We start from the raw sequence: 7,236 nt of genomic DNA, 5'->3' as shown, positions 1-7,236 counted from the left end.
GGGTGTGGTTTTTTTTTAGAAGGTGGGAGGCTGGAACATGTCAATAGCATGGATATGGTGTGTGTGTGTGAGGGAGAAAGGGAGAGAGAGAGATTTGGTGTGTAATTTAGCTTTTGTTTAGATTTTCTTTCGCCCTTTGTTTTGGTCTTTGTTTGGCCTTTGTTTTTGTCTTTGTTTCACTCTTTGTTTAGACTTTCTTTGGCTTTTGTTCGGCTTTTCTTTGGCCTTTTGTTTAGACTTTGTGTGGCCTTTTTGTAGCTTTTCTGTAGCTTTTGTTTTTAAGTGGATCTTGGCTGAGGACCCATTGAAAACACCTTGTGTAATGAAAAACCCAGATATATAACCTCTCCCTATATATTCTGCATGCATTGAGGTAGCCTCAACCCCCCCAGGACCTGGTACAGCCTAGAATCTGTTTCACGGCAACAACTGCTATTTGAAGGTAAGGGAATTCCATTGGTTTTCATCTTACTTCACCTTGTGCTTCAAGTGGCAAGTGTAAATTTTTGTGTGGGACATTTCATTATACCCCAGGGGAAACTTGCTCTGATAACAAGGCATGAAAGGGCAGAGGAAACAAAGTCAGAGGACACCAAGCTTATTCCGATGAGGGCCAGGGGCCCTCCTGAAGAATTCCTGCTAACGTTTGGAATTTTCTGAGCCTGGGGGAGGCTTGGGACTATAACTCAGATTCCCTCAATTTCAAAGTCCCGTAGTTCTGGATCTCAACCAATGCTGTGATTAGCTTCTTTTTATTATTTGTGATGATTCGAAAGTGAGTTTTTCTTGTACAAGAACATCTTCTTCCCTCCTACAGTTGGGTTTTTTGTATGGGGGATGCTAGCCAAACAAAAAGCCCAGACCTTTTTAGGACTTTGCTCTCTGTAGACCAGCAACCTGGAATGGCAAGACATTAGTGCTTTGTTGTGCATGAGAAATCACAGTTTCGGTTGTGTGGCTGATAGAAAAAAGAAAGGATTATGTGGCAGGCCAGTAAAGTAATGAACTTGTCTAGAGTATAGGGGAAAATGAGGGAAAACTTTTAATGCTTTGTAAATAAAATGGAGGCAGAAAGCAGACAGATGTACAGATATGCTGTTTTATGTTAGAATGCCCTTCTTGGTGAGAGGCTTTCAAAGATCGTTTCAGACTTACTGAAAAGTTGCAGAAACAGTACAGAAAATCACAGATGTACTCACATTCCAGAAATGTGAAGTTAACACTTCACTACATTTGCTTTAGTCTCTGTCTGAACAATTTGAGGTTAAATTACAGACATGGTTTAAATAAAAAAAGTGAACATTGAGAAAATACTATCATTGAATCTATAGACATCTACGTCCCACCAGTTGTCCCAGGCAGCAACCCAGGGTCACACATTGCATTTGGTTGTCCTATCTCTTCAGCCTCCTTTGATCTGGACCAGTATCTCAGATGGCCACTTTCTTTCATGACCTTCACATTTTTGAAGATTATAGGTCAGTTCTTTTGTAAAATGTCCCTCAGTTTGGGTCTGATCTGATGTGTTCTCATGACCAGGTTCAGATGATGCAATTTTAGAAGGAATATACTTGCATTTTAGATCACATATATCGAAATTCATACCGGAACCTGATCACACAAACTTTTAACTCAAAGTCTTATTTAATCTAATAGTAATTAGGTTTTTAAATGAGCACCCCAAATCTTAAAAAAAAACCAAGAAAAAACATAAAAAATCTAGAACTTTTACAGATAATTCCCAAGTATTCATTGACGAAGAGTGTGTAAGTGCTGCCCTTTAATTACAAATGATAATTACAGACTAACAGTGAGATACTTATTTGTGTGCCTTGGTTCTTTACGTCTACCACTTTATGAGGAATCGTTTCATAAATGTGGTCACTGCTTTCTAAGCATGACCATCTGCTGAAAGCAGAGCGAGTTCAGTAAAGAGCTGCCCCAGATGGCCACTCCGGTTTTACTGACGTCCTTTAGCAGGTCGACAGGAAGTCTGCATTGCTGGAGGAGGTACTTCTGCCAAAATTGGGAAAAGGCTCTCAATCAATACTTTCCTACGTGTATGAGCACCCGAATCCCAGCACAGAGCTCTCCCTCCGTGGGACGTGAGCCAAAACCTGTGAGATCCCTAAGATGCACCAAACATTTTGAAAACAAAGCTTCTCAACAGAATCTGTGAGGTAGAGAATATTATCCACGTATTACAGACGAGACAACTGAGATTCAGAAACTAGTGATTCCACAGCTAGTGAATGGTGGAGCCCAGAACTCAAAACAGGCTGTACATCCATTGATTTTTTATGGATAACATGCATGTTCTTCTTTACTAAAGTCATACAGTTCAAATTCACAAAAATTAAAATTAAAAAAATAAACTGAAGATGAGATAGATGATATTTTAAGCATAATTTTTATTTATTAATGGTGCAAAACATTTTGTTCTCACCAAAAATATTACCAGGTATTTTTTTTCCCCTTCTTTGTTAATGGGTCTCATAAAACATTCTTCCTGGGAGTAGGGATGGAATCAGCTCTGCCCATTTTCTTTGAATTCATTTGGGCTGATATTATTAGTACGATCGTAAATATTTTTAAATTACTAGTTAGCTCCTTAGGTAAAGGTAAGTTTAGCTAAAACCAGATGGTACAGTCAGCACATCCACTCACCAGGCACAAGCTGCAGTATTTCACGTAAGCTGAAATCAAGGGGATGGGTGAGGTCAGCGATGCCTGGGTTGGGGCAGGTGGCTGGCTGTGCAGCGTGAGGGTGGCAGGGTCAATACATACATTAAATGTTAAATGTAACGATCTCATTTTTATCTTTATAGATAAGAATAAACATAAAAAGGAAAGTCTCCTACCGCTCTTCCTGCACCCCAATGAAACATCTTGAGACCCCCTGCTGGGGTGTACATACCTTGTTTTGGAGGCCATGGTCTGTCTCCCCTACCTCAACAGTTCAGTCACACCAGAGCCCAACAGACTGACAGGAGCTCCTGTTGATATCTCAGTCTTCACTCACCCCAAGCCTGGGACATCACCATTCCGGAACCATTCACAGCCCCTTCTCAGGTGTGACAGAAAGTAGGCAGCCATGCCCCTCTTGCAGACATTTCCATCTCAGCTGTGCACTGCTGGCAGCAACTGCCCAGTGAGACCTGTACCCAGACAGTTAATAATTACACGTAGTCAGTCATCTGAACCCGCACTGAGATACATGCTCCATAGCTCTCCAAAGAAGCAGCAAGATGTGCTGAGCTGTGACTCAGCTAACAGATCTCTCTCTGCATCAGCAGAGCAAAGAGGCCACTTCTTGGTATAATACTTGCATTCAGATGAACGGTGGTCCGCAAGCCCCCTGGGATTTCTATAATTATGAGAGAACTCTAATGGGTTTTATAAAAGAACCTTTTGTGGTTGTTTTTCCAGAACCAAGAAACAGTCTCTCCAAGGTCAAGTTCAAGTCCCTACCCTTAAGACATTACAGCAGGGAGCCTGGTAAAGACAGAACATTCATTTTGTTTGTAAATGGCAGAACTTTTGTTTGGAGGCAGCTGGCAGTTTTATCATTCTGGAAGTGGAGACTGACTTCCTAGCAGACTTTCTTTGCTTTGGAAAAACTACCAAATGAGTTCTTTAGATATGCAAATATAAAGCATCCACTTTTTCTCAGAGAAAACTCCTAGGTAACCATAAATCTGAAGACAGAAAGCAGCCTAATGAACTCCTGCCATCTTTGTAGTAGAGTGAGTGTACTGTGTGTTTAACAGGACTGTTCCCTGGACCGAGTAGACAAATGTTTTCTTTCCTAAATATGGAATTAAACCAGAGATTTGGGGTTCTTCACTAGTGCTGTTCAATGCTTAGCAACCTAGCATTTGGGAAAATGTAGATTAGCTACTACGATTGCCTTATCTGGGTCAAGGAAGTCACTCTGTGGTTTGAGAAAGTGTTTTCTTCTTGCAGGATTATCTGTTCCCATGATGAACCATCGTAGGGTGGAAAATGAGAGCCTCCTTCTCTTGCTGGGGCCAAAAGAACTGGGGGCCAGGCCCTTGCAGGCTTGGGAGGATGGAAGAGCCTCATGGAAGGGCTTCTTGCCATGACCTGGAAGTCTGCTGGAGCTGGGCTGGGTCCTGGGACTGGGTTTGGACATGTGGGCTCCAACAGCCCATGCAGGCCACTCTGGGGTTTCTTTCACCCCTAAAGCATTAGGTGAAAACCTTGTGTAACTGCTCTGGGTAGTTATGGGACTGGCCAGTGTCCATATTTGGAGAGAATGGGCATGGCGAGAGGAGGGCAGCATTTAGACCCTGGAGCAGCAAGGATAGCTGATACAGACAGACTGTGGAATGTGTACGTATTATGAACCCACTGCCGTCGAGTATGTATTATGGGAGGCCAAAAATTAAGAGAGATGAATGGATTTCCAGTGGTGCACAGGAGGGTGTGTGTTAGTTTTCTGTTGCTGCGTAACAAATTACCACAAATCTAGTGGCTTAAAGCAGCACTTGTTTATTTTCTCAATTCTGTGGGTCAGAAGTCCAGCAGGCTTGGAGGAGCTCTCCCAAAGCTGAAATCAAGATGTCGGATAGCTAGGCTCTTATCTGGAGGTTCTAGGGAAAGAACCTACTTCCAGGCTCATTCAGGTTGTGGGTAGACTTCAGTTCCTTGTGGTTGTAGGACTGAGGTCCCTGGCCCCCTCTATCTTCAAGTGAGCAATGGTGGATCAAGTTCTTCTCAGGCTTTGAGGCTCTCGGACCTCCTCTTCTGGCACATTTCTCTAACTCCAGCCAGAAAATTCTTGGCTTCTAAGGGCTCATGTGATTAGCTGGGACCCAACCAAACAAACAACCCAGGATAATTTCACGGTCTTGAGGTCTGTGAACCTTAAGGTACATAAGCAGAATTTCTTTTTGCCATGCAATGTAACATACAGGTTTAAGTAATTGTGGTTGTTGTTGTTTGGTGACGTCAAGTCAGTTCCGCCTCATAGCAACCCTATGTACCACAGAACAAAACACTGCCCTGTCCTGTGCTGTGCTCACGATCATTGTTATTCTCGAGTCCATTGTTGCAGCCACTGTGTCAATCCATCTCTTTGAGCGACCTCCTCTTTTTCACTGACCCTTTACTTTACCAAGCATGATGTCCTTCTCCAGGGACTGATCTCTCCTGACAAGTCCAAAGTAGGTATGACGCAGTCTTGCCATCCCTGCTTATAACGAGCATACTGTTTGTACTTCTTCCAAGACAGATTTGTTCGTTCTTTTGGCAGTCCATGGTATATTCAATATTCTTCGCCAACACCACGATTCAAAGGTGTCAAATCTTTTTCGGTCTTCCTTATTCATTGTCCAGTTTCCGCATGCATGTGATGTGATTGAAAACACCATGGCTTGGGTCAGGTGCACCTGAGTCTTCAAGGTGACATCTTTGCTTCTCAGCACTTTAAAGAGGTTTTTTGTAGCAGATTTGCCCAATGCAATGCGTCTTTTGATTTCTTGACTGCTGCTTCCACGGGTGTTGATTGTGGATCCAGGTAAAATGAAATCCTTGATAACTTCAATCTTTTCCCCCGTTTATCATGATTTGCTTATTGGTCCAGTTGTGAGGATTTTTGTTTTCTTTATGTTGAGGTATAATCCATAGTGAAGGGTATGGTCTTTGATCTTCATCAGTAAGTGCTTCAAGTCCTCTTCACTTTCAGCAAGCAAAGTTGTGTCATCTGCGTAACGCAGACTCTTCATGAGTCTTCCTCCAATCCTGATGCCCTGTTCTTCTTCATACAGTCCGGCTTCTCAGATTATTTGCTCAGCATACAGATTGAATAAGTATGGTGAAAGGATACAACCCTGACGCACACCTTTCCTGACTTTAAACCAATCAGTATCCCCTTGTTCTGTCTGAACAACTGCCTCTTGATCTATGTACAGGTTCCTCATGAGTACAATTAAGTGTTCTGGAATTCCCATTCTTAGCAATGTTATGCATAGTTTGTTATGATCCACACAGTCAAATGACTTTGCATAGTCAATAAAACACAGGTAAACATCCTTCTGGTATTCTTTGCTTTCAGCCAGGATCCATCTGACATCAGCAATGATATCCCTGGTTCCACGTCCTCTTCTGAAACCGGCCTGAATTTCTGGCAGTTCCCTGTCGATATACTGCTGCAGCCACTTTTGGATGATCTTCGGCAAAATTTTACTTGCATGTGATATTAATGATGTTGTTCAATAATTTCCACATTCGGTTGGATCACCTTTCTTGGGAATAGGCATAAATATGGATCTCTTCCAATCAGTTGGCCAGGGAGCTGTCTTCCAAATTTCTTGGCATAGACAAGAGAGGACTTCCAGTGCTGCAGCCGTTTGACCAAGCATCTCAATTGATATTCATCAATTCCTGGATCCTTGTTTTTCGCCAATGCCTTCAGAAGAGCTTGGACTTCTTCCTTCAGTACCATCGGTTCCTGATCATATGCAGCCTCTTGAAGTTGCTGAACATCGACCAACTCTTTTTGGTACAGTGACTCTCTATATCTCTTCCATCTTCTTTTGATGCTTCCTATGTTGTTTAATATTTTCCCTATAGAATTCTTCACTATTGGAACTTGAGGCTTGAATTTTTCAATGATTAGGTTATCAAATTTATGAGGGACCATTATGCTTACTGCAAGAAGTTTATGGTTAATGTAAATGTGGATATTAAAGTAATTATGACCACAGTTCCTATTTCTAGGCTGGTGAGATATGGAGTCATGTCAGATACATGGAAAAATGCCAAGGGAATTGAGAAAACATAGCTAGACAGTTACCTCAGGCACCATCACTCCCTTGAAGGATGGGCTGCACAGATGAATGCTCAGCATTTCCCAGGCTCGGGCACCCCACACCCCGTGACCCTGCCCCTGCCTTAATATTCTTGCAGTTGGGAGAGCCAGTATTCTTGGGTTGACTCATGCTTCACTAGCTGTTTCTGCCACCCCTATTTCTTAGATTTTGACCTGGAAGATACAGGCAGATGCATGTCTAGCTATTTTTCCCCCTTCTATTCTTTTCTCCCATAAGTGGAAAGGCTTCCTACATTTATCTTTCTCTTATGTAGGAACCTCGTCTGTATCATGCCCTCTTTATCCATAAGGTAGCACTTGCCCTTGCTCTCTTGCCTGGGATTACAGTGAATGAATGTTTGTAGGCGAACAGGGCTTCTTCGCAAGGGGAGGTACTAGGC

General features: G+C 42.5%; 1 protein-coding gene across 2 annotated transcripts in view; it reads left to right on the top strand.

The window, feature by feature from the left end:
* The first annotated feature begins 327 nt into the window (after window positions 1-327).
* Window positions 328-7,236, top strand: part of MOBP (myelin associated oligodendrocyte basic protein) — a 46,167-nt gene continuing 39,258 nt past the window's right edge. The window contains exon 1 of one of the 2 annotated variants that reach the window (XM_049870939.1): window positions 328-442. The gene's annotated coding sequence lies outside the window, so the exon portion shown is untranslated. The remainder of the gene's footprint in view (window positions 443-7,236) is intronic. The other variant, XR_007515683.1, reaches the window with a different exon arrangement.

The sequence above is a fragment of the Elephas maximus genome, chromosome 27 (genome assembly GCF_024166365.1).
Source record: "Elephas maximus indicus isolate mEleMax1 chromosome 27, mEleMax1 primary haplotype, whole genome shotgun sequence".
NCBI classification, from domain to species: Eukaryota; Metazoa; Chordata; class Mammalia; order Proboscidea; family Elephantidae; genus Elephas; species Elephas maximus.
This window is presented reverse-complemented; position numbering and strand designations above follow the sequence as displayed.